Source organism: Megalopta genalis, chromosome 2 (assembly GCF_051020955.1).
Source record: "Megalopta genalis isolate 19385.01 chromosome 2, iyMegGena1_principal, whole genome shotgun sequence".
NCBI lineage: Eukaryota > Metazoa > Arthropoda > Insecta > Hymenoptera > Halictidae > Megalopta > Megalopta genalis.
In genome coordinates, this window is record NC_135014.1 from 7,128,306 (window position 1) to 7,155,809 (window position 27,504).

General features: G+C 44.4%; 1 long non-coding RNA gene across 1 annotated transcript in view; it reads right to left on the bottom strand.

The window, feature by feature from the left end:
* LOC117218329 (uncharacterized) overlaps nt 1–27,504 on the bottom strand; it is a 146,652-nt gene that overhangs the window by 45,202 nt on the left and 73,946 nt on the right. The gene's annotated exons all lie outside the window — the stretch shown is intronic.

Sequence of the window (27,504 nt, forward strand, 5' to 3'; positions counted from 1 at the left end):
ACAAAAAGTGCGCTTAACGCGACGCATATTCATTGATAAATCTTGACAAACGTTCCTTATATGGGTCGAAGCGATTGAAATATAGAGACCAGAGGTAAATTTATGAATTAATTCGCCTTATATTCAAGGGTATCTTAAAATTTGTATAAAAAAGAAAATTAACGAAACATTAAATACGCTATTAGTAAACTGAGTAGCGATCGAATAACCTGTGAATTCGTGCCGAGAATGTTATGAAATCGGATGTTTCGGAAAAGTGGGCGAGTGCTCCCAGGGAAAATGGATGCTCAGGAATCGACGATGCTATCGGGTAGAAAAAAAATTCGCAGAACGTTCGTGGTTAACATTTCACCGGCTGGTAAGTATAGCAGGATGCGCTTTAAACAATACGCACGAATTCGTAATTCCCGTGGAGACGAAACTCGATTAACCAGAACTTTCACCCTCGACCTGTGTTTTCCGTAGGAGAACCAACCGCCCTACCTCCCCCGCCGCGCACCCTCTCGCCATCACGCCTTAACCCAACCTACCCCAAACCCGTACGAGGGAAGTTTCAACTCCAATTTGCCATTTCGTGACTGCAGCGAATCTTGCATTTTTCTTTCCCGAACAAACGTCTATCATTCTATCACGAACCGCGAAACTTTTGTTCCCGTGTCCCGTCCCACCTTCCGCGTTTCTAGCCTAAGCGAATCGGCCCGTATCATCCGATATTTCCTTCGGGTGAGATATATTCTTACCCCGCCTCAGAACGCCCGCGCCCGCCGGTTAGAACAACCGTGCGCACACGTATCGAATCAACTTTAAACCAGGACCCGACCGATCGTTCGCCATTTCAGAATTCTCCGACAAGCATTGTCTTTTCCTATTTGAAATTAAATGTATCGTTCTGTTAAAACATCTGTCTCAGACCGTTATCATTTACGTTAATTGGTGAAAATATTTAACATTCGCCCCTGACCAGTTTCTCTTTCTAATTAATGTACATTAAATGATCATGTTAGAATATTTGTCCAAGATTGTTACGGTTAAATTGGCTAGTAAAAACACTTCAACGACATGCGTTTCTTCTGTCGATGAAATTTAAGACACGTTCCTGATGGTACATTTGTCCTAAAATTACTGTATGTCGTTCATTTGGTTGCCGAAAACAATTCAAAGTCGCCAGGCCAGTAACCGTTTCTATTTGAGATACATCAAAGCCTTCTGTCAGGATGACTGTCTTAAAGAGAATGCGACTATGTAAGATATCAAGGCAGACAAAGGTTGCTTGGTCTGTCAACAGTGGCACTAACGAAAATGTTCGAACTCACCTATCTCAAAAATATGATAAAGTTACATCTGTTGGAAGCTATTGACACGTTCGGCGCCGACAATTGACCACTAGAAAATTCCCACAAAATCAAAGCAATTTAGTTAATTAAACCGAAACTAGAAAGTTAATGTTTACCATAGTGGACGACGTTAGAACTCTTTCGCATCCGAAACATCCTAGTCAAATTCAGTTTGTTCGAATATATTACAATGAAAATGAATGTTCAAAATTGGTGAGAAATTAGTGTCACCCATATGTGACCGACGTGGCGCTCAACGTGTTAAATAAATCAATCTTGTCCCACGAAATGTATCTAGCGCGTTAATATCCAACGATTACAACAACAACAACTTATAACAAGGTTATCGCTTTATCGTGTGTAAAGCGAGAGCGTGACAAATAAGAGACAAATAAATTGCTATCTTAAAATATTTCGAGATGGCGATGAAAAGATGACGGTGACGCCGATAGTAGGAAATGGCGGCGGGAAGGATGCTGGACGCTGGTGCGCCGTTGGAAAGTTGGCGACAGAAAAACGCGAGCATGGTCGGGCGATCGAGCGACAGGGTGCACCGTTGGAGGGCGCAAATTCGATGGAGAGCGAGCGATCGGCACGGAGCACTCTCGGAAGGGAAACAGAGCAGGAACTGGTGGCCGGGAGAAAGGAGTAGCGGGAGGAGGACGGACAGAATCAGAGACAAGAGGCGCATGGAGGGAGGAAGGGAGAAGGCAAAAGGTTCCTATTTGGTCGTTAGCCAGTTGGCTAATTTCCAGTAGAAATCATGAAAGCGGGGTCCACACGAGGGCGACTGGTAGAAGCGGGCAGGGGTGGCCTCTGGTCATTTGATGATCCACTCTGCCTGCGTCGGGCCGCAGTCATCGCTTTTCAATGATTTTTACTCCCTTTTCTGTCCATTCAATGACCGCGCACCGGTAGCTCGTTCATCCTACACCACCCAGCAAAGCGCTGGGCTTTTCGATGATTCTTCCGCCGTTGCCTACGCCGCTACGTTGCCGTGCAAGCTTTCCAACGTAAGCCCTCGATTGGGGTAGGTTAGGCCAGGCTGGAATTCTTTCTCTTTACCTCTCCCTCCCCCTTCCACCTTCTCTCCTCTCTCTCTCTTTCTTTCTCTCAATTTTCCCACTCGCTCTCTCTCTCTCTCCCCCCTCTCTCTCTCCCTCGATATCTGCCGATCTCTTTCTCGCCAACATGTACAAGCTACCCTTCTCCCTTCTCCCTCTCTATCGGCTGCACTCGAGCTGCTTTATATCTGTATACTCTTTCCCTTGTCCTCTCTTACTCCTACGCTACTTTCTGAATTGATTCGCTTTGGTTAGAGTTACATGCAGGCTCAAATCGGTATCTGAACATGATAGGGCACCGCGTTGACTCGTCGAGCTTAGGCCAAACAGGTTGCGCGCGGATCGTTAAAATGTCGGCGCCGAAATTGTTTGACTTATCACGGTCGAAGACGTCCACGGAAGTTCCGGGGTTATCGAATCGAGCAAGAACCGCGGATTCTCAATTCGATCGTGATTTAATTATGACGTCCAGCAACGCGTCAGCGCGAGCTTGAAGGATCGACGTTCGACGCATACGCTGTTTCCTATCAGGCGTTTACCAATATTATTTGACAATCGAGTCTTGAATTTTTTAAATTGTTCAGTTTACGCTGGGCGCGAGACGAGCTACAATCAGCGCAATTAGTTAGTAACGTGCATCTGAATTTTAAAGGATTAATAAAACACAAATGGCCGCGTTTGGTTAATGCGACAAGAAAACATTTTTGGGGAATGAAGAATTTCAGAAAGAAATCGACAAGTTAATAACCTTTGTCAATTTGAAGTAGTTTCAACTGGAATCGAAATGTCGAATATTTCAAGTCGATTTAACAGAAAACCGTTTGCTATATAAAGATTATAAATGTTTTTGGTAATCGTACGGACAATTTTCGCGGAGATGAGAAATACTTAGATCAACGAGTTATCGTATAAAATTAGCCGCCTTGCGGCCAAGAGTCGACAATCCGTGGGCGCAGGCAGAGTCGGAGCATCGCTTAAGGAACATTCCCTATATTTTACAAACAATTTACCCTTCTCGAAGCGTTAAGAGTACAACGTTCTTATAATAAATGAAAGGGACGCTTTTCTCACGCGGATCTTCCCTGTTTAAGGGAGCGACCGGTCGCCTGACACCCCTAAAAACGAATATGCACGGATAACAGCATTTCTTTGGGGGAAAAAGTGGGGTTGGTAGGACGACACGAGCGCGGCTCTAAAGGCCGCCAAGAACAAAGAGAAAATATGAAACCGTAACATCCTCTCGCGGCACGAAGAACCGAGGAACATCTCCGTTCTACCCTCCCGCATGGAAAATTCGGAGTATAATACCGGCAGCAGCCGCCCAGCCCCCGTCCCTCTCTCAGTCTCTCTCTCTCTCTTGCGCGCGCGCGTTCTCTATCTGCCAGCCCTTTCCGTAGAATCGTCACCTGAGCATAGACGCGGGACGCACGTAACCATTGAGCCAGCCGTTTCGCGGGGGAAAAAAGCGCGAGCGCGAAGAAGAAGCGATGACGGGAGCGGAAAAGGAGGCAGCTGGGGGTTGCGAGGAAGCCGAGGGCGGAAGGGTACCGGTGGAAGAAAGAAGAGACAAGAAACCGGCGGATCTGGAGCGCGAAGTGCGAGAAATTTTCACCAGTCGCGTTTACCGTCACTTCAATAGACACGACGAATATATACCACAGAGACGGGGACGGCAGCGACAGGTAGGGGGGCAGATACGGATGGACCCGGTACTTTCGTCCTGAGGACGGCGAAAGTTTCGTCCCACTGCGACAACTACCGCGACGCCGCCAGAAACGGCGACACTCGGACGACAGTTATCCGGCCGCGCTTAGAAACCCGTACACATTGTAAGGCTTTCTTAATGACGGAAGAAATTCTATCATACACACATCCGTTTAGGACGCCTCGGTGCAGAGGGAGCGTTTTGTTTCTGGGGGTGTGAACCTAAGGATCGAGTCGAGTGTAGGCGCCGCTGCCGCTCTGCCTCTGCTTCTGACTCTGCCTCTGCCTCTGCCTCTGCCTCTGCCTCTACCTCTGCCTCTGCTTCTGCCTCTGACTCTGCCTCTGCTCTGCATCTGCCGCGGAGGAAGGGGCGCATCATTAACGACCGTGACGACGTGTCATTGGCGTCGAACTTCGCCGGTCTCTCCGGCGCGGAATGCTTCGGCAAGGGTTATCACCGATCGACTTTAGAGAGGCTGGGAACAGTCGACGGGGTTCGAAATTTCTAGAGGCTACGCTCAAGGGGCGGTTTTGACACCGCGACACTTTGTTCGTCGCGACGCGTACTATCAAACGATCTTCAAGATAAAATGCGACGCACGCGATTGTTTGCACGAGATGAAATCTTACGGAACGGGATCTTTCTGGGTTCGGGGCATGGACGACGGTGCTTGGGTCATTTACGACCCGGTATTTAAACATCGCCGTACGGCTACTCGGTGGCTAGGGATTAATGGTATCTTGTACGCGACGAGTAAGTGATTCTTCTAAGAGATTATGTACTTTTTTTTATCTCCAAGTATAGTATTTTTCATCTCGAAGTATACATAAAACCAAACCGAACATCGTGATTAATTGGTACGATTAATAACGCTGCAAATAGTTTCCTTTCTCAAGATAGATGGTTCAAATTGGGTTGGACCTTCCCTTAAAGAATTAGGTTGTTAGGGTATATAGGCACACACTGGAAATGCTTTGATATAATAGAATGTATCTCCCTTATCGTGGTGGTACCAAAATAAACGTATTCTAAGTCGCGTGAAGTATTGCTTCCTAATCCGAAACGGTAGCTAGTTTCGTGAATTTCAAAAGTAGCGCTAGTAGCTGTTGATAGAGCGAAACTGCCGGATAATGGGGGACCATTGAGGAGCTCTACGTCAACAAACATGTTACATGCAAAAATCGGAGAAAGGAGAGCGAGATAGATAGATAGATAGAGAGAGAGAGAGAGAGAGAGAGGGAGAGAAGGAAAATTGAGAAAAGTCCTTGAACCTGTTTCCGTCGGTCTTTACCTATGATATAGTCCTCTCCGTCCATCGTCGAGGGAGATTCATATTCATCCTCTCTCCAGGAGCACGTGACAGGAATTATGAAAAACAGAGCATTGAAGCGACGACGGCGTCGGCGTCGGATACGTAGAAACGTTGGCTACCAATCGGGAGGCTACCGAACCCGCGAAAAGAGGGCAGAGCTGACCGGCGAACTAGTATACGTAAAATCATCTACCGTCATCGATTCCCTCCCGGTGCTCACCCTTTTGTAGGTGGACGAAACAGGGGGGTGGGTGGTGCGAGGGGGTGTTGTGCGGGGGCAGGACAGTACAGGGGGTTATAGTGAGAGGAGGGTGTCGGTTTTCCGGCCGTTGGCCCTCGGGTGCACCAGTCGTCCCCGCCGTCGGTTGCACCCAGGCTCATAGTTGCACTCTTCACCTCCCGGGCCTCTCTTGCCACCCCGAGGTCATCAAACACCCGACGTCAGCCTGGGCAGAGGCGGATGGGCTTCGAACCGGCCATTTTTTGTCTGGCCAGTCAGTGAGTCCCAGGGATCAGTGAATGTGCGCGCGGGGGAACAGGGGGGCTGGGTGGCCGAGTGGGTGGAGGTAGGTGGCGTAGGGTAGACGTCGGGGGGAGTGCACGGGCACAGAGAGAGGCAGAGGGTAGTAGATGTAGGGGTGAGTGCAGCAACCATCGATCAGCCTCGAGGCTGGACCGCGCAATGATTTTTACCCCTTTGTCCCCCCTCCCCCTCCACCCCGGTTGCCCCACGGGCCACGTTGGCTATAGTTAAACGTACACAGAGCCGTTCGGTACGTGCGTGCCGGTGCATACGTGGCATGTACGTACGTGTCGCGTATGCAACGCACCAGCACACTCCCGTCTTGTCAAGCCACGTACGTGCACCACATGTACGCTACGCGTCTATAACTTTTTCTCGTTATCCCTCTCTGTTCCGCGGCCGCTCTTCCTCTCTCTCTCTCTCCCTCTCTCTCTCTCTCTCTCCTTTTCGCTTCTTCGTTCTCTCTCCATCGGCCACTCTCCTTCTCTCTCGCTCTCTCTCTCTCCCTCTCTCTCTCTCTCTCTCTCTTTCTCCACTCTCCTTCCTCTTTCCGCTGCACGTTGTCTCTACGTAGCCTGTCCTTCTCCGGCTCTCTGTTTTCCATCCCTTTTTCCCTCGATCTCTGCTTCTGTCTTTGCTCTCTTTCCCTCCCGGCGGGCCGTCTCCCTCTATCTGGCTTGCTCTCGTGAGTTCTGGTACCACGGAAACGCGGCTCCTCTTTCTCTTTCTCGTTCGAAACCTGCCAGAGGCCGCCTGGCCACGCCCTCCACCCCTGATGCACCCCTACCATCCTCCACCGCCTCCTGCCCTCCGTCCGTCACAAACCATCCTCGCCCATCCACCCCTTTTTCCTCCACCTGCCTTTCTACTACGCAGCATCCGTACGAGTCTGCCCGGACCGGCCAGCGCGCTTTTTTGCATTATCTCGTTTTTGCAAAAATATGCGGACGCTAATCCGCTGGGCTAATTCGTCCTCCGCCGTTATTCCGCCCAGCCTCTCCTCCTCGCTCCCACGCTTTCTCTCTTCCGTTCTCTTGCCGTGCTCGTCCCACCGCGGCCCTTCCCCGTCCATCCAGTCATATCCCGTTGTTTTTCCGCTCGCTGTCCTTGAGCGTGTTCGCCTCTCATTAGAATACCGATCTAGGATAAATCCACGCCACTCTTCTGAGCTTTGAGGATGGTTGAGCGTGATCAAGAATACGTTTTCATCGTGGCTGTTCGCGACGATCCGATTTTTTTCCTTACGCGCTTCGCCCATCCGGCCCACCCCCGCACCCTCTGCGTGTGTCCACCACCACCCCATGTCCCATGTCCCCGCACACCACGGTTCTGGTGCTCCGGCGCGCGCGACATCAGCGTTCCCGTTTGACATGAAAAATTATAGTCGCCGGGAAAAAATATCGGACTCCCGTGGAACGGAAACGCGCGTAGAATGCGGGACCGTTCGCTTAAAAATCATTTTCTTTGTGGACGTTTGATTCGAACGGCTCCACCGTGATATTCGTTCCAACGTGATGTTAATGTCTTCCCGTTTTAAGCACCGGGAATCGTCCAATTGTACCGGAAGAAGACCTGAATACGCGGAATTTTTTTGAAACGAGCCTGACGTCCCGACTTTTTATGCATATTACGCGCGGATGTTACATCTCCGCGTACGCTTCAAGCATCCGCCATCCGTTATTTTTTTATTAATTTCAGAAAAATATGCACTCGCCAGCGTATGGGGTTAATTTGTCTGCCGTCGTCATATAACCCATCCATCATTCTCCCTCTCTCGCTCTTTTTATTTCCACCTTCCCCTGCCCCCCCCTCTCTCTCTCTCTCTCTCTCTCTCTTTGTTTCTGACACCCTGCGTTCGCTCGCTACCATCTTTCAGAATATTTGATTTTTCCCGGAGAGATGGTCGGCCCCGCGTATTTTTATTAATTCACCGTTCTACCCCGGTAAATTCCTCCTTTGTGATTGAATATTTCACCGAAATTCTCGTAATAGAGGAGCAACTATTTTCGGCGAATTTAAATTACCAATCTTTCAACACCCGTACCCGACGCTTAAATGCCGCCGTCTAGGTCTGATCGATATTTCGCGTTGGGCGTGTCTTTGATTTCCTGGGGGAGAGACGAAAAAAAAAATCGTTGTCCCACCGTGTAACAAAATATCAAGCGTTTCTGGAATTGCATCATCGGCCTGTCTCCCATTAATCCCGGCCGGTTCGCATGGCGTCGTTGTCCCGGCGCGCAAACAACATATCATCCACGTTTCAGCGCGCGAAAGAACCAGCCACCCGCGCTGTACGTACAAATGTAGCAAGTATTAATTAGAAACTAGTGCCGGCCGGGAAACAAGGTATTAACACCGACACAGGGACCGGCCGCGACTGACATGCGTTTTTGTCATTTCTCAGACGAGTTTTGGCCATCACGACTTTCCCCATAACGCTACCAGCTCGTGTCTAACCCTCGCCGTACTTCGCCGGCTTCGTTCGAACACTGAAACCTTCTTTGTGCAATTTACAATGATTACCAGGCTGCGGATTATTAATCGATCAATTTTGTCCATCTGTTTAACAAATTCCGTCACTATTTTAAGAATTAGGCTCGCTATTCCCTCGCATTATTTTAGACATTATCGTGATAGCTAATGTTACTCCAAGATCTTAGAACTTGAGTTTTGTTACTCTTCGTTGTTGCTTTATTGTTTCCATACGCAAAAGTTATATTGCTAGCATTGCCTGTTATGTGTAAAAAGAAAAATTGGTGTTGACTTAACGGATACGGTTCAAACTATCACGAGTGCAGTTTCGTTTTAGCGACATAGATTTTCGGGACTTTGTGTCCTTGTGGCACACGAAGATTTCTAAGGTACAACGTGTGTATTAACACTAGATTTACGGAACCCCTAAAAATCACTATTTTTTTTATTCATATCGGAAGGATATATTTATGAGTTATTCGTTCAATTTATATTTTACTCACGGCAAATGTTACAACGACACTTGTTAAAAATCAGGATAAATGTCTTGTTGTTACTTTCATAAATCAATATAAAACAGCTGTTCTTTTTGTACACCTTAAATCTAGTGTTAGTAAAAAGTAGTAATACTTTTCTGACCAGAAAATCTGCAGCCGCGATTTGTTCTGATACAAGCAAGTATCGGTTAAGTAATAAATTAAAAGATGAAGGACATGTATGACGAAGATTTCGTAACATATAGTCAGAAAAAAGAAACAGATCCAAGAGCCTCCATCTCAAGCTAAAAGATAGTCATTGACCATCATTGCATTTCCGACTTATTCAAAAATAGCTCGTATGTCAGTATTAAAAAAAAAAAGATGAGACCTAATCAAAGTTGGACTAATTTCCTTGTCAGCATTACCGCCGCTCACAGTGAACAGATTATGCCCCAGCGCTAGGACACGTGCTCCCCCAACCATGTTCTATGCTAGCTGGCATCGGAGGCTCTTGTCACCCGGCTAACAGCGATAATAAACGCGTCTCGCAGGTTCGGCCGGGTCCGCGCTCGAAATGATTTTTCATCACTACTTTCGAATTCCCTCTTTATTCTCCCATAATTTCAGCTTCTGTCACGTACAGACGGACACACGTACGCACGTTCGCCCTGGCGCCGCGCCGCCCTCTGCCCTCTCTTTTTCCTCTCTCCTCCCTCTCCTTCATCATCTCTATCCCTGTACTTCCTCTTCTCCACGTCCTCCTCTCCTATTTCCTCTCCCTTCGTACCACCCGATGACAACCGTAAAAAAGAGGGACGACAGATAGAAAATGCGACGGGTGGAGGAGAGGAGGAACGCGAGATAGAGAAAGAGAGAGAGAGATAGAGAAAGAGAGAGAGAGAGAGAGAGGAAGAGAGAGAGAGATTGAGCCAGAGGTGGTGGGTTACGGAGGAGGTGGTAGAGAGGCAGGGTACGTAAAAAGGAGAGGGACCAGGGGCGGCAGTCTGGAGGACGAGAGAGGGTCGGTGAAAAATACGCGGCAACGTGACATCTGCCACTCTTTCACTTGGCCGGCTTGGGCTGCGAATCGCGATCGCGGAAAGAGATTATTTTATGCAGGAAGCTCGGCCGAGCGTGGCCTGTGCATTATGCAGAATTCACGACGGCATTCTGGATTCAACGATGGTAGGACGACGAGAAATTCCAGGCTGGTTCCGCGAGCGCGTAAATGTAAATGTGCACGCAGCCCTGTGTGCGCGCTCGCGGGCGCAAGCGCGCGCGCTCTGCGACTCGCGGCTCCGCTTCAAATATACCAATGTATACATATAGATATATATTTATATATATATATATATATGTACGTGTGCCTGTGTTGCGATATTGATATAAATATAGATATAGATAGTGATATAGATGGAGATGCAGATACAGACGCGGGCAAAGTACGCGTGTACGTGTAGCCACCGGGATATTCGGGCGAGGCGCGCGCGGTTCGATGCGTGCGGATGCGCGTTTCGGCCCGGCGAAGCCTCGTCGAAAAAGTCTGCTGCCGTGGACGCATCAGCGGACGCGAAATCATGGGAAGAATGCGGCGAAGCCCGCTGCAATCCGGCCGGGCAGCCGACCGAGGATACTTTAAACGGTGTTTCTTAATTATGGAGAACCGCGGCGGCGTGTGCGCGCACCGCTCGCGGATCAACTCCTTACGAGTACGAATGGCCCGCGAGCGGGGATGGAAGTCGCTCGAGCGGCACCGATTTTAATCGCCTGACGGCTAACGGGGTAATCGCGGCACTCCGCTTGTTGTGCCATCGCTACGCCATGTGAATCGCGGTGTTGCCTTCCATTTTTCGGGCCCCCGTCACGTGGCTTTGCCGATCAATTACTGGGGAAGCCAATTTCATCACCGGTGCGCGGCGCCCGCTAAAAGCGCGCTTCTTCCGAACCTAACAAGACAGCATTTGTTGGAAATCGAAACTGCTGCTTCGATTGGTACAATTTCTGGCAGCGGACGATTCGAATTTGATTTTAATTTTTCATATTTTGTGGGAATTACGAGGTTTTAGATACGTTTGGATAAAATAGTTCATTGCTCTACTGTTGATTTCTTGTCATCCCTTGAAGCGTGCGAGTCGTGACGAAGATATCTAATAATAACCTGTAATGAACTGTTGTCTAATATTCTGTTGTCTTTTGACATCAATATTTGAGCACTCGAGTAAATTGTAAACACACGAAAAATATAAAAATTTCCTTCTTTTCTACGAAATAATTGCAATCATTGTAACTAATCATTGTACTGCATCAGTCGCAGTACTTACTAATCATTGTAACTAATCATAGTAACTGCGAGGAGAAAGGTACGGCAAGTGTTATACCAAATCGTTTGTTGTACGTGAATCCTTGCCACAGGATAATTGAAGGAAGAAATACTATACGTCCGACAAGAAGAATTGTCAAAGTGGTTTTCATTTCCATATATAGAATGTACAAAATTGTACTCATTCAAAGGAGATTAATAATTATATTTATATATAAATCTTGCAACAGTAATTGTTATCAACAAATTATTAACAGAAATGACGCTTTAACCTTGACTTAATTTTTCGGTGCCTCAGTTTTGTCCATGGACATTTCCGTAACGAGAATAATGTCTCGTCAATATTTTAAAACACCAACAATGTTCTTTTACCACCTTCAATTAGATCTAATGAATCTTGACCCTTCTTTCTTAGCCTAAAGAATGAACTATGACGTTCGTAAGTGGGAACCTTTTACTACGTATAGACCTATTCTTTTAACCGTACAAAATGACAGATTCGGGCGCGGTATTAATTTGAGGATATAAAAAGTGCGATAAATTTTTGGCACCGTTAATTTTCAAGGGTCCCCGAAATGTTCGCATGATAGTAAACGTTATCGAATAACAATAGAGCATAAAAAGAGCTTCTTTGATAAGAGAACGAAAATCGCAGATTGCCGCGTGAAATATGAACAAGCACTTGACGGTGGATTCGATTTGCAAACGCGACAAAAGCTTTTTTTTTCCCGGGATAACGAAGAGAGAGGAGACTTCCTGCGATGTGGCATGGGTGAATGCGTGCGGCCCCTCCGCATGTAAAATTCACGACTCGATTCCGGATCCGGCCGTGAGAACGCGCGTCGACGTCGATCGTTGTTCGATCGAAACAAATGGAAAGAATCTGTCGACCGCGTCTGTTGCGCGCTGCAAAGCCTCGGATAAAAAATGCGACAGAAATTAGACGGCGGATGAAGAGGGAAATGCATTATCGGCTTTTTGAATCATTTACCGCTGCCTTGCGGCCGGCTCGTTGATATTAAATGACTCTCAATTCCCCGCGGCTCATGAATCCCCGTGCCAAATGAGTACGTGCTAAATTACATAAGTTTTTCTCTTTTTTTTCAAGAATCGTTGCTTTGCGCTACTTATCGTCGTCGAGGAAAATGGAATCCGAACACAGAAAGCAGGCGAAAAGTATAGACAGAATATCGAAGAGACTTTTTTTTAAATATATCAAACTGTTTAAATTTTAATTACAGAACTATAAAGAGAGTTTGCTCGATCGCGTGCCAATATTAATCAACTCACAGTTGAACCGTTCATTTATATCCGATCGGTTTTTATCAGAAATATGTTTCAATATACATGAACTTGAATCGAACTTGAACCAAGTCTTATAGGGAATCTATTTGTGGTGAAAAAGGAAGAGGAATTTCATTATTGTTGCAATACTTGTCCTCCAACACTACTGTTAGTATTATAAATGTGATACTAATTTAGCGTGGGCAGCTGTGTTACGACCATTAGTAACTTTGCAACATAAACGAATGCGTAACTATGCAGGTTTCAGGAAATCGGAATCTACATAAAATAGCCCATATCTAAACAAGATACTAAAGCTTCGTGTTTACAAATGTTAGATGTTTACAAATCCGAATTCCATACCCGATAAAAATTCTTTCGATAAAAGTTTAATGGACACTGTGCGTAAAATTCCTCCTTCTCAGTTTACTGAACTGTCAAATATCCCGGGACGTCGGTCAATAATTTGTAGCTCGATATAATTTAAGAAGTCACAATGCAATCTATGCAACGCTCCCCACCATATGGATCATCGGATGCATCTCTAGGTTCGCCGCAAAACGGCCCGGCCTTCCCCCAGGAGGACGTTCTCGAACGCGTACTTCTCCTTAATGCCGACGATGATCGTTCGACCCGCCGTGAATCGTACACTATAATTACTATACATAGCACCTGTTATTATAGTTCCAGGAGGAGAGCGTGACGCGGGCGCCCCTAACCGTGCAGCCTCATGGGGTGTTTAACAGGAGTTCTCGCGTGGCGGCCACGTGGCAAATGGTCCAATTTGACGGACGACAGTTGCGTTTTCCAATTAAAAATTATAACAGTTTTTCCCTTGACTCTCTCCTCTCCCGCCACGAAACGGATAACGTAATTAGGACGTGCCTTCGAGTGTGCTGGAAGAGGGCAGCCAGCGAGAGTGAGCGAGCGAGAGAGAGAGAGAGAGAGAGAGAGAGAGACCGTTCTCTGCATCCGCCGCGCGACTGATGCTTTTGATCTGCACGCTCGAAAGGGTTTTTCGGGAAACGGCCTCTTCCCCCCCGTTCCTGCGCTTTCTTTCTGCTGTTTCACTTTTTTTTCTTCTTTTTTTCGTAACGCGGCAGGCGGCAAACGTCCCGATGGAAGCTGCCAGTCACAAATGCGGCCGCCGGGCGAGACCGCATTGGCAGAAGTCAGGTTTTTAATTGGCGACGCACGGCCGCGATAGGAGGAAGCGCGTAAGTCACGCTAGCACGGCCGCGATCTCGGGTGTTAGCACCCGCGAAGTTTCTTGTACTTTTAATCATCCGTTGAATAAAGCAGGCTGAAAAACGCGCTCTCCCGACATCCTCTTGGCCACCGCCTCCCGCGACTCCCCCCGCCCACAACCTAGTTTCCTGTAATTTCAGGTTAATAAGTAAAGCCTTGCTTTCACGCAAGTAGCGGACTTTTTTTCTAAGCTCTATTAACGGTCCGAAAGAATCTCCAGCTCCGGCTCTGTATTTCGTCCCGTTTTTCTCCGGGCGTCCCTCTTTGAGCGTGCAACGTTCCGTTTGAGTCGTGCGTAGAAGCGCGACGTTACTTAACAAGTTTCCCGACGGCAAAACGGGAACTATCACGCAAGACGTCACCGAGAATCGTCCTCATTAACCAGATGTTTCCGTTATCGTACGACCATGGTGACCCGGGATCGTTTTCGAATAAGGTTGTCGCCCACTCCGCTGCACAGACGTCCAGTTGCTGTCCTGTTGATAATGTTTGACGCACACGCATTGACGTTTATGCATCAGCATCGCGTCAGTAACTTAGCGGTGTACAGTAATGTGTCCCTAACTGACGCTCAAATGGTGCACAAAAATGGACAATTTGGGAAGAGGAGATACGATTATTCGAGCCTTGCAACTCATTTTTGTATACAGGGTGTCCCAGGTTTTAATCTTCAGACTTTGTCAATATATTCTATGGCACAAAGTAAGAAAAAAATGTTATGTAAACATAGGTCATACAGAGCTTTATTAAGAAGTTATAACAAAAATTCAGAATAGGAATAGTAATCAACTAAAAAAAAGAAATAAAAAATAAAAAAGAATCTTGGATCGATGTCAAACATGTATTGTCAACAACGGTTATTAATACATTTCGAAATGTATTAATAAACACAGCTTACATAAACACACGGCATGTACTGATCTATTCAAGCCAATGCTCGCAGTAACAGCAAGTTGATTACTATCCCTATTCTGAATTTTTGTTATAACTTCTTAATAAAGCTCTATATGACCTATGTTTACATAACATTTTTTTCTTACTTTGTGCCATAGACTACACTGACAAAGTTTGAACATTAAAACCTGGGACACCCTGTATGTTGACAATTCGTAATATTCGAATAATCGTATCTTCTCTTCCCAAATTATGCATTTTTAGGGACAGTTCGTAAAGAGAAAAGTATATTCTGGACCACAAAAGTGTTCGTACACCTACTAAAATGCAATAACTTTTTTAAAACTGGTCTAAGTGACTTGAATTGTTTTTAGGTGGTAGAGGGATTAGTCTACTAGACGATGACTAAAATGCCTGTTTTTAATTTTGCTCTTACTTGGGATGACAAAAAAATATAAGAAACTCTCGTTTTTTAAACTTTTTATCTGAGCCTATAATGAAAATTTAGAAAAATGTCCTATGTAGATCTTGGTAATTTATATGCATGTTGAATTACGCGCGTATAGTTTTATTGAAATCGGTTCACAAGTTAAAGATCTCAAAAATCGCAGTTTTATCACGATTTTGACGAAAAACTGTAAGAAATCTGCAGTTTTTATAATCCTTCAACGCATGTAGCTCGACTCTGGGTTAACCGATTTCGATCAAATTTTCAGCACGCATATAAGTTATCGAGATCTACGAAAGGCATTTTTTAAATTTTCGTTATCGGCTCAGATAAAACAGTTAAAAAACGAGGGTTTTTAATTTTTTCTTTTCATTCTAAGTAATGGCAAAATTTAAAAAAAAGCATTTTAGCCATCATCTAATAGATGATGGCTAAATCTTTTGTCATCTAAAAAAAAATTCAAGTAATTTAGTTCAGTTTTCAAAAGGTTGTTGCGTTTTAAGAAGTGTACGAATATTTTTGTGGGCCGCTGTATGTGTTAAAGTTTAATATTAACAGATTGATTTAACCCTTTGCATTCGAGTGACGAGTCTGAGGCGCCACTAAAAATTGTTATACCATTTTTCGAAATAATTGTAACAGTACCAGGCTTGTTATATTTAAAAAAAGAAAACTATTAAAACTGCAAGTATTGTATTTTCCAATAGGCTCAATTTCCTATGCATAAAGTGCATTGGATCATATGAAATGGAAATACTGTAGATCGGAGAATATCTTTTCGATTTCGAATTAGAATAGCTTCGACTGCAAAGGGTTAAGTACTACTTGCCAAATATGAATGTAATCCCTTTCCCATTTCGTAAACCATTTTCTTCATAGTCGATTGTAATCATTCCTAAGTCAAGAGAAAAGAAAATTTATATTTATAGCGTGTCTTCATTTACTTAAATGTTTAAATATTGATGACAAGAAATCAGAATTTTATTCCGACTAAAAAGAACGGAATAGCATTCATACTTAGCAGATTATTACTAGAAATTTCCATCACGCGTCAGACTCGTCGAAGTATAGCAAGGTGTTAGTGCAAGAGTCTACGATCGAGAAAACCTGAGAAAAATTTTTGATGAATATTTTTATATGTCTGCAGTACGGTATGAAATTGTAATAAACGAAACGGAGAGCGTTATTGCAGTTTGAAACCCGAAAAACACATCGAATGCATGTATCCAAACAATTGTTGAACAAATCTACAAATCATTCGCACATCGTTGCACAAGTGTCACCTCGCAATCGACGATTACGACACGATATTACGAATATTTTCACGGTGATCTGATTCGTGCGCTGTGCTGCTAAGTGGGCAACAACCTTTCACCCGCGTGGTATCTTCTCGCAAACTCGAGTACACGCGGGTGACTTCGTCGACGGGAACGCAAACCCGATTTAAAGGATCGGCTTTCGCCGGTTTGATGGGTCGGCCGATGCTTCTGGCGGCCTGCTGCAATTACTGCAAATTGCATTCGCGACGAATTATATCGAAAAAGAGAGGGATTTCAGGGCTAATCGAGTTACATGATGAAAACCACTGACGGTCAGCTAGCATACCACCGTTCCGTTCTGCTCCGCTCCGACCGGGGCTCGTGCTTCGTATCCCGAAGCAAGCCCGGGCCGCGGAAGGGTTCAAACAAATCGCGATGCCCCGTTCGAGCTAACTTTGTGCACAGTCACGTATTCTGTTTTATTTCCAGCTCCCACACGCCGGTTTTACACCATTATGTACAGGGCGGGCCGACATCGGCGATGTTACATGCCAAGGGGTGGTGCCTTCTTTAACAATATTGGCAAGAAAGTAATTTCGGTTTGCACCAATAGATTATGTTTGCATTCTCATTCTATTGTTAAGTTTATAATTATAAGGGGTGGTGCCTTCTTTAACAATATTGGCAAGAAAGTAATTTCGGTTTGCTCCAATAGCTAGCGCCAATAGATTATGTTTGCACTGTCATTCTATTGTTAAGTTTATAATTATAAGGGGTGGTGCCTTCTTTAACAATATTGGCAAGAAAGTAATTTCGGTTTGCACCAATAGTTAGCGCCAATAGATTATGTTTGCACTGTCATTCTATTGTTAAGTTTATAATTATAAGGGGTGGTGCCTTCTTTAACAATATTGGCAAGAAAGTAATTTCGGTATGCACCAATAGATTATGTTTGCATTCTCATTCTATTGTTAAGTTTATAATTTTTTGTCTTCAGCTTTGGTAGTTGACACGTTTAGGTTACTATAGAAACAAATTGCGTGCAATTTTCTTCACAACTGATAGTTTGCTGTCAATTTTAACATGGAGTGCAAAGATGAACATTTTCGACACATTTCACCTTTTTTATTTCCATAAAGGCAAGAAAGCGGCCGAGGTTCACAAAGAGATATGCGAAGCTTATGGCGTCGATTGCTTAACAGAACGCACGTGTCAGAATTGGTTCAAAAAGTTTCGTCCTGAAAATTTTTCACTTAAAGATGAGCAACGTTATAGTCGACCTTCTGAAGTTAACGATGACAAAATCAAAGCCATAATTGAATCGAATCGACATATAACTGAACGAGAGATTGCAAACAGATTAAATGCATCACACGCAACAATTGAATATCACCTAAGATATTTTGGACTTGTTAAGAAGCCGATGTTAAGGCGAAGTTTTATCAGCGCGGAATCGCGAAGTTACCAGAAAGGTGGTAAAAGGTCATCGAACAGAATGGAAAATATTTGACTGATTAAAAATCATTTTTTGTATAAAAAAATTGAGTTTTATTTCACATTGAAATACCGAAATTACTTTCCTGTCAAACCAATATATCGAACATCAACAGTACAATTTTTTAAGATCCGGTTCAGTGTTTGAGTAAAACCGATTTAACACTACATTTACGGAGCACTAAAGGCAACTGTTTTATATTAGTTTATAAAAGTAACAATAAGACATTTATTCTGATTTTTAGCAAGTGTTATTGTAACATTTGTCGTAAGTAACACATAAATTGAATAAATAACTCATAAATGTATCTTTACGATATGAATAATTGTAAATTAAAAACTTAATGACCTGTCATTTTGATGGGTGTCGTAAATCTACTGTTAAACGTCTATGCGATGTACAGTAAATTCTCCCTAATTGACGCTCAGATTGTGCATCAAAATGGACAATTTGGGAAGAGAAGTCACGATTATTCGAACTTCGCGGCTCATTTTTACAGTTACTGATTGGTAACAACCACAACAAACGAGCCTCAAGGCTCGAATAATCGTAACTTCTCTTCCCAAATTGTCCATTTCTGTGCACAATCTGAGCATCAATTAGGGAGAATTTACTGTTTTGGGTGCTCCACCGACTACGTTCATCTGAAGTATTATTGTTATTTCAAATAATGCAAATATTATTTATATTGTATCCATTACTGAGATAGTGCACTGTCATTATGTTATAAACAGGTTTACTTCGAGCATGCAGTGCAATAGACTCTGACACAAACAATACATTTAACGCTACACCTATCAATTTTAAGATTAAATTTGTATAGACTTCCCGCCATTTCTGTTATCATGTACGCTTGGATTGAGATATCCATTCCATCATTTCCTACGGAAGAGAGCCTTTATAATTTCAAGAATTTTAAGAGACGAAATATGGAATCGGTCTTTATAGCCAACTCGGTAGATTTGCTGTGAAAAGAAGACGAGATTGCAAAAGATTGCAAAGATTGCAACGATGTTCTGATTCGAATAATCGACATTTCGAACGTGAACGGAACGGCGCATTAACGTTGTTTTCTTAGTTTTCCTTAAACCAATGAAAATATGCATTGGTTTTCAGAAACAAATTAGTCTCAAAATAGTTAAACAACTCTATACTTTTTCTAGTGAATCATGAAGACTCCTATTTCTCCCGAACTTACTTAAAGCAAATACAAACGCATCGAATCAACCTTCAAAATCATATCACTCGAAAACGAAGCCGGATACGCAGAAATGTTCCTCGACGTTTCCGTCCGACTTTTTCACAAGGAATCGCTCGGTATCGCGCAGTTTCCACGCGGCAAGTAACAACGAGATAAATCGACGGGCGATCGTTCGTTTTTTCGAGGCACCGGCCAAGAAACATCGGCCGCGACGACGTCTCACCGTCAGGCGACGATTCCCGTCTGGACGTTTCCCAAACCATCGCGATCGCCTGTTGCGTTCGCGGTCCCGGTGATCGGCCGTAATTACTCCGGACTATGAACCGACGAAAAAAACAAAAAAAAACAGCGCCGCAGAACAGAGAAAGAAATAATATCGGCCGGGCGGCCCAACCGATATTTGCGGCGGGTAATAAACTGGCAAATGTGTACGCAATCAACGCGATCGTCGAAAAGCCGCGCGCGACTCGCAGCCTGTTTGAACGGGCTCGGCGCGGCTCTGTGCAAGCGTGAAGGCAGCTTTCCGATTGGCATTCGCCCACGCTCGGTCCCTACGACACACCGGGAGCGTGTCGCGAAAACCGGAAGTTAGCTCGCAGCTACTAAAGCTCGGTACAAAAGTTTATGAGTTGTACACAGGATGGGGTTGAGTGGGTGGTGGTCAGAAGGGCAGCGAAAGGGGGTAGTTGGGCAATGTGGTGGTTCACGGGAGGCCGGCGGGGTGTGAGTGGTGGGGAACGCGAGCTGAGAGCTCGGCAGGGTAGCAACGGGGGAGGAAGGGCAGCAACAGCGGTAGAGGCAGAGGCGGAAGCAGAGGCAGAGACAGAGGTAGTGGCAGAGGCAGAGGCAGTGGCAGAGGCAGAGGCAGTGGTAGAGGTAGAGGCAGAGACAGAGACAGAGATAGAGGCAGAGGCAGCAACAGCAGCAGCAACATTCGAGGAGGAAGATAGACGCAGGCGAGCTTTGATGTACGAGTTTGCGTCGCGAAAAGAGAGGGAGCGAGCGGCCGAGCCCGCCGAGGAACGAGGAAAGAGAGACAACATTTTTGCCGGCAAGGGGATGAAATACGATTTTATTTGCCGCTGGAGCTTCCAGGCTATCCTCGCCGGGGTTGGCAGTCCAATTGTCCAGCCGACTACTGTCCAGTACTGTGCGTCCAGGATAATGAATAAACTTACGTCTTTTTTAGAGAGACACGGGGGACGGGGGTGGGCGGTGCCGGTGGGAGCGGCGAAACAGAGGGGCATAGAGACGGGAAAATTGCGCCGAGGGGATGGGGCTAAAATTATAAATTTTTGTTGTTTTCATTTTTCCGCTTTTCAGATGTTAACCGGACGCGAGCGTGTCGCGATATTCGCGAGCACGTAATGCGTTATAAATTTTGCACTCGCCGCTGCGACGGTTTCCAGGGGAACGGTTTTTACGGAAGTCGGCCGTGCCCGCCGCGCCGGTGGAACCGTCGGCTGCGTGCATGATATAGAAGCGGCGGACACAAAATTCTGAAGAATAACAGGACCGGCATGCCCCGGGCAGATAAGTGAATCTCTGAAAATATTGAAACACCGATACGAGCGCACGCCTGTAATAATTTAGCAAGAATTTGCATATCTTCCGACTGTATATCCTAATGCGTACCGGGTCCGCCGACTGGTGATACTCCGCGATATCGATGTTTTATACAGTGCCCGATCATTCGTATCTGCGCACGTTAGAATTTAATACGAGATTTGTCTTCTCGTACGCGCGCCAGACAAAGTTAGAGGAGCTGCGTGAAACGCGATTTTCAGATTTATGAATGTATTACGAATTTTAAGTAGCTATTATTTTGTTAGAAGTTAATGTGGCGAAACATTTAATTCCTTGCACTCGAAGCGATTTTAACTTCGGATTTATGATAGTTTTTCTGACCTATAGTGTTTCTATTTAGTATAACTTATGGCATTTCGTGCGTATGCACAAGCTAATTAGTGTAAGTTCATTAATCTTAAAATTGAGATAGATAAGGATTTTGTAAATTTGCTGTGAAAAAGATAACAGTTCCAGTAATAATGCAGAACATAATTTTTATTATAATTAAATAAAAACAATTGATATTAATATTTAATTACTTTGTTTAGCTTTTTTATTTTTATATATTTTTATGATCTTTTACATATTTTTTAGACATTACGTGGTCAATGTAAGTGCTGTTATCTATTATCTATTTAGGAAGAAATCGTCTATATTGATTTATTGACTGAATTTACTGATCCTATGATGAACATATGTTCGCAATGCGTAACTCATTCTCAAAAAGAAGTAGATTCACACTGATTGGCTTCTGAATCGTTTATGTGAAATTGAGATGTTTCTTACACTTTTAGCATCTTTTTTAAATGTAAACGAATTTGTTAATGTAAAAATGATATTCTAACGTGACGTAAGAATTTTTAATGGTGCCACAGAGTCACCACTCGAGTGAGAAATAGTTAATCAGATTTCTATTTTAGCAATATTTTGGCTTTGTGTATTTCTAAAAATCTGTTATATTTTTATAAATGTTCACAATCTGCAATAAAGTGCGAATGGTTCTTTAAAGTAACAGAAATTAAAGATACAGAAAATAAAGCAAACGTGAGAACTTTATTTGAAAAAAATCAGAAGATACTAATTATATTAAGCTAATCAAGATCATCTATAATTGTAAATTACTGTCGTTTCCACATTCTATATTGTACAATTATTACGTAATCATCAAAAGTGTCGTAAGAGACAGTTAGAGAACTATTCCCCTTAAACTTCTTCATAATAAAGGACTGCACATTTTAATTCATAATGTTATTTATAAAATGAATAATTATTATAATTATATGATTATATTAATATTTAATTATATGATTATGAACGATTATAAACTTGACTTCGCAAAAATTTATATTATAAAAATCGAATCAGTGCAATTAAAAAAAAATGTATCATAATTATATTATTATCAATATTTGTCCTATTAATATAATTAATAAAATGTACCATAATTGCACTATTAACGCTATAATTACTATACTATAATATACTATAATTACACTATTAACGCTTAGACTGCCGCGTCACCCCTACGCGAATGACATAACTATTTAAAATTTAATTCTTTTTAATTAATTTTTATAGTAATCCATCAGAATTTCTTAATATTATTCAGATTCGCAAGAGGGAAGAATGCTGAAAAAGTAATTCATGTTACACAACTTTGCTTTGCAATTTTAATTGAATCGAATCAAATATTTTACTTTTACGAAATGTTTTGGCGTTCAGCGCGGTCATCAAACAGCTAAGAATACTTCTGAACGAACGTTTCCGTTCAACAGAAATTCATCTCGAATCCAGCGGCCCCCGATGAACCACGGTCCATCGGGCGCAGCTTAATTACGAGCGTCGAAGGAGACCTCCGCGACGATATTTGGCATTTTCCGTGGCCGCTGCACGTGCATAAAAATTGTTTACCGGCGATTTCGGAGAAACTCCGAGGAAAAAAGTAGCCGCGAACAAAAACCGTCATCGATCGGCTTTCAAGCGGTGATTTCGACCGTTTCTCCCGAAAATTCCTCCGCGCGGAAGATTGGCGCTTGGACGTACCGTGTCGGATCGTGGCGCATCGCGCTGTATCGCATCGGAGGGGTGATACGCGTCCATTTCCTGGGCCGCTGGGTTGTTCACGGTCTCGCGTCTCGCAGTGGATCGCGATATTACTCGAAGGTGCGTCCGTCACTTTACGTGGAAATTCGCATTAACCCAGGAGGCCTTTGTCGAAATAAAAGTGCAACATTAGGAGTTAAAAAAGGCAAAAGCGGAGCGAGCTCGGGGGGGCGAGCGGGGGATGAACGAGCGAATCGAGAAAGACGGGTAACGTTCGTACGTTGCACACGGCAAGGAAGCCACAGAGAGAGAGAGAGAGAGAGAGAGAGAGAGAGAAAGAGGTGCATTCCCTTCACGGCGCATGCACCGATTTCTCCCTCTTTCCTCGTTCCGTCGGTTACGTCCTCTCCCTTTTCCCCTTGTTCTCTGTTCCTCGTATGTAAGCGAGATTTATCTGGCGATGCCAGATCGCGAAACGCGGGGGCTGCACGTGTGCGGGTGCATATAGGATGCACATGCATCGGGGTGACCGGTCGACCGTGTGTGGGTGCGTGGTGCGCGCCCGGAGCGGGGAGAATGGCGGACCACCGAGCGAGGGAGAGAAAACCGGGGGTTAGAGGAGTTGGAGAAGGACGAACGGGAAGTGGAGGAGGTGGAGAGAGGGAGGAGGAGGAGGTGAAGGAGGTGGAGGAGGAAGAGGAGGAAGAGGAGGAGGAGGAGGTGTGGGCGAGAGCGGGTGGCGAGAGGGCGAGACTGCGTGTCCGGCGAGTATTGAAATGAGATGGAAAGGATAGGGTCAGATAGGCCGGCCGTAGGAAGAGAGGAAAGACAGGGGCCGATCGGAGTGCAAGCGGGACAGCTTCCAGTCCGTTTCTCTCGAGTACGGAAGGGTGAGTCGGATGAGGCACGAAAAGGATCGGAGCTGGACTAGAGAGAGCGCCGCCGGAGGTGGAGGAAGGACGATAACACAGAGAGGCGAAAGAGGGAGGGTATGCCGGGGTATAGAATGAGATATGCAGATAGAGTGGTCCCGAACGAACGGGCACCACACCGGCTGCTAGTTGGGTAGAGAGAAATTCAGGAGGGAATCGAGGGAGAGGGAGAGACGGACCGATCGAAAGAGAAAGAACATTCGGTACGGAAGAGGAGAGTCAGAGGGTGCAAGAGAAACGAGGGGGTGGAGGAAGGGTGGACAGAGGAGAGGGACAGAGGGAGAGAGGCACGCTCTCGCTGCTCTGGGATCGGAGCGGCCGCGGAGTTGAAGCAAGACGGGACTACGCGGAAAAGAGACGCCGATGCAGGCGGTAGTGCGTCGAACGAGAAGGGGTAGGAACTGACCAAAAAAAAGGACGAACGCTTCAATTCATTGATCGCCCGACGGTCCGAGCGGCGACGCGCGGGCTAAAATAAAAAACGCTGCTAGGCTAGGAGGGTGGGGGTGGCGAGCTCTCTGCCAGTAGCACAGGTGGAGGTGGAGGACCAGCCGAAGGGCGTTGCGAAAAATCTCCGCGAAAAAACGTGCGCGCACCAACCCGTCGCGCTCTCGTCCTCGCGTGTCCTAAGAGCACAATCGCTCTGCAGAATGGAATCTAGCGGAGGTGCTCTGCTGTGACCGGGCTCGGGGGTGGACGGCCGGCAGAGACGTCCGAAAAGTACGAAGAATTTACGTACGACAGAAAATCAGCAAATTCGATCTAACGCGTGCTCTCTTTTTCTGGACGGGCACATACGTGTCTGCCCGGCCGAATGTCGTCATATCAGCTCCAGCCTTGGTTCACGCGTGCGCGATATGCTTTTCTTCGTTTTTCGCAATTTCAGGACTGTCGGCTAATACGCGCGCCTACCTACCAAGTACCCGACTGGAAATCTTTTTTCATCTCGATAATGGAAAATGCTAGATAAGCATTGCCCCCGGCCGTTCGTTTGTTACCTTATCGTCCGACTTTTATGACACTTCACTCAAACTTTTTCTGTCCCGTGCTTTCTTTTGGCAACCAGCGAATGGTCTATCCATCTCTCTCTCTCTCGCTCTCAATGATCGGTTCCAGCAGACGGACGTTAATCACGGTCGCGGAGTGGTAAACAACGTTTAGCGTGTATCTACACTCAATACGGAATATTTTAACGATGATAAACGCGGCAGCGATAATCACCTCGCTGGGTGCCAGTGCGTGCTTTAATGATGAATATTATCTATATACAAAAGTCAGCTTGAAGCGCATTCACGCCGGCTTCAAAGCAGGACATTTGCGATCTTTATGGACACGCGTTGGACTCTTTAACACCTGACTCACCCGATTACGGTACCTTACTATTATGGAAAACATATTCACACGCTATTTTACGATTCGGAGTGCTTAATTTCTTTCAGAGAGTTCATGCATCAGCCAACAGTTCAAGAAGAAAATCATGATCAATGGAAGGATTTGGTACGAGTCCAGATTTTGGAAGTTGATTCTTGAACAAAACAGCAGGACGGACGAGCCGATTACTATGGAGTGACTAATTGCTGTCTTTCTTTTTTTCAGACATAGTTAACTTTATATTTGCCGCATGAAACATACAAGTTTTTCTATGAAAAAATGAACAAAATGAAAGAATGTTTCTACTACCCTAAGCAATCTACAGAAACATGTGAAACTCGTATTTTAGTGATAAGTCGACTGAATTTGGTATCAAGATATACGATTCGTAAAAATTAAGATCGTATTTTTGAGTGTAATCCTAATCAATATCTACCCAAGGAAATATTTCGATCTGAATGGTATTTTATTGTCAGATTGTGAATCTTTACACGTTTTACGAGCAAATATTTTGCCTATTATATCTATAAAAATAAAAGACGAAGGTCCGGTCCGTTTGGTAAATTAAATAGTATTAATATAGAAGAATGCCGATTAGAGTTTGTTACGAAAGTTCAAGCGAATATGGTTTTGCGAAGACGAGGGCGGATGTAACGCGGTTCGAGAAGTAGACCGATAAAAGTGATCTTCCGTCTTGAAAGAGGTGAAAGCAGGTGATCCGTGGGTACACCTGGACCGGTGCGAGGGTTGCGAGGCCGCGGATCGAAAGAATCCTTAAAGGTGGAAACGACAGCTACGTTCAGAATCTTGGAAGAGCCCGATAAATGCACAATATCCTATTTTCCATTCCACTCGAGCGGCTGCGCGGTCGCGTCCTAACCCGGCAACATCTGTATTTTGGAAAAGGCCTTTTTGCATTTTGGAGACAGATGCAAATGAAAGGGTTCTTCTCCCGGATGGAAGAATGGAAAGGAATTGCGGCTTTGCTCGGCTGGGGCCTTTTGCGAATCCTTTTCATCGGGCCAGCTCACATTTTCCTCGTATATGATGCATCTGTCTCGCAAACAATAATCCTGCGATTTCGCCCTTAAAATTCACTCGTGATTCGCCGCGGTCATTGTGCTCCCGCTTCTCTGTTTCTCTTCCTGCCTCTCCCGGAATTCTGTCTTACAGACGAACCCCTTCGCTACCACTTGTGCAACTCTTTTAGTTTGGATATATCGCGTGCGCAACGATGGTACTTCCAATCGTTGGCATTAAATCCCTTTGCGACGTGTAATCGTAAAACTCGAAATTCGTGAATTCCTGCAAATAAATAAATAAAACATTGTGTAAATAAATACTAAAACATCGAGATTTTTTCCTTACATTCTTGATTGATCCCGTACTTTATGAAGGAACACAAAACAAATACTTTATTAACAAGTTTCTCTTATATTTTGAAAATAATAGATAGTATTTTAATTATTACGATCTTTTATTTTTGGATTTCCCGCAATCCCACAATGTTGCTTATGCCGAAAAATGGAAGGGGGCCGTTCTAGGATTAATGCTTGAGAACAAAAATGTCGTTTGCCGAAAAATGACTGTTTTTCTAATCTGTTTACGAAATACGTGTATTTCTATACTATAATGCTATAATTTAATTAGTGAAAAATTATATCCTCAGCCAGCAAATGTATTTAAAAAATGATTCCTACTGTATTTTGCCATCAAAACATTTTACACAAAATTCTTGCAGCTGAGATAGTTAATCTATCCACCCTTTTTTTGTTTACTAATTCGTTCGTTTGTCCGAGAAAACAATTACCCAAATATAATACTATTAACCCTTTGCATTTAAAGGCATTCCAAGTCTAAATAGTATTTTCGTAATTTACAATATTTTCGTTTTTCGTGATTTATCGCAATTTATACATGTGAAATTCAGTCTTGTCACTGACACAACGGTTTTAACAGTCTTTTTTTTTATATCAACAAATTTAATAATGTGTGTGTTATTTTTGAACGTGATATAATAATTTTTAATAGTGAGTGAGACTGGCCATTCGACTGCAAAGGGTTAAAAATAAGGCAAAAACCAGCAAGCCTTGATGCATTGCTTATAGACAGTGAAACAAAATTGTTTATCTTGTTTTATAATAATGAATTTTGCCTTCGCGTCATGTTGTAAAGGCAAATAATCTGGAAATACTTTTCCATCATAATATGTGCGAGCAACTAACTGCATTGGATTTTGTAGTAGTATTGATGGTTGACGTTTTGAATTTATTCCTTTTAGAACAATTCTTTTCGCACTTCATTCTAGACGAATTGACCCGGTGCCATTTAGCTGGAATGCTATAATCGATTGTTTCCGAAGGAGAAGTGTAGTTTGTGAATATGTTATTTTTCCCATTCGGAGCCCCATCTTTCGAGTGTAAGAGCGATTCGCGTGCCCTGACAGATGCGAGGAGATTGGAAGTGGTGGAGCACCCTTAGTCAGGGGCACAGAAGAACCATCAGGTAATAATAAGAATCCCCGAACGCGATTTTTCGGCCAGTACGCGAA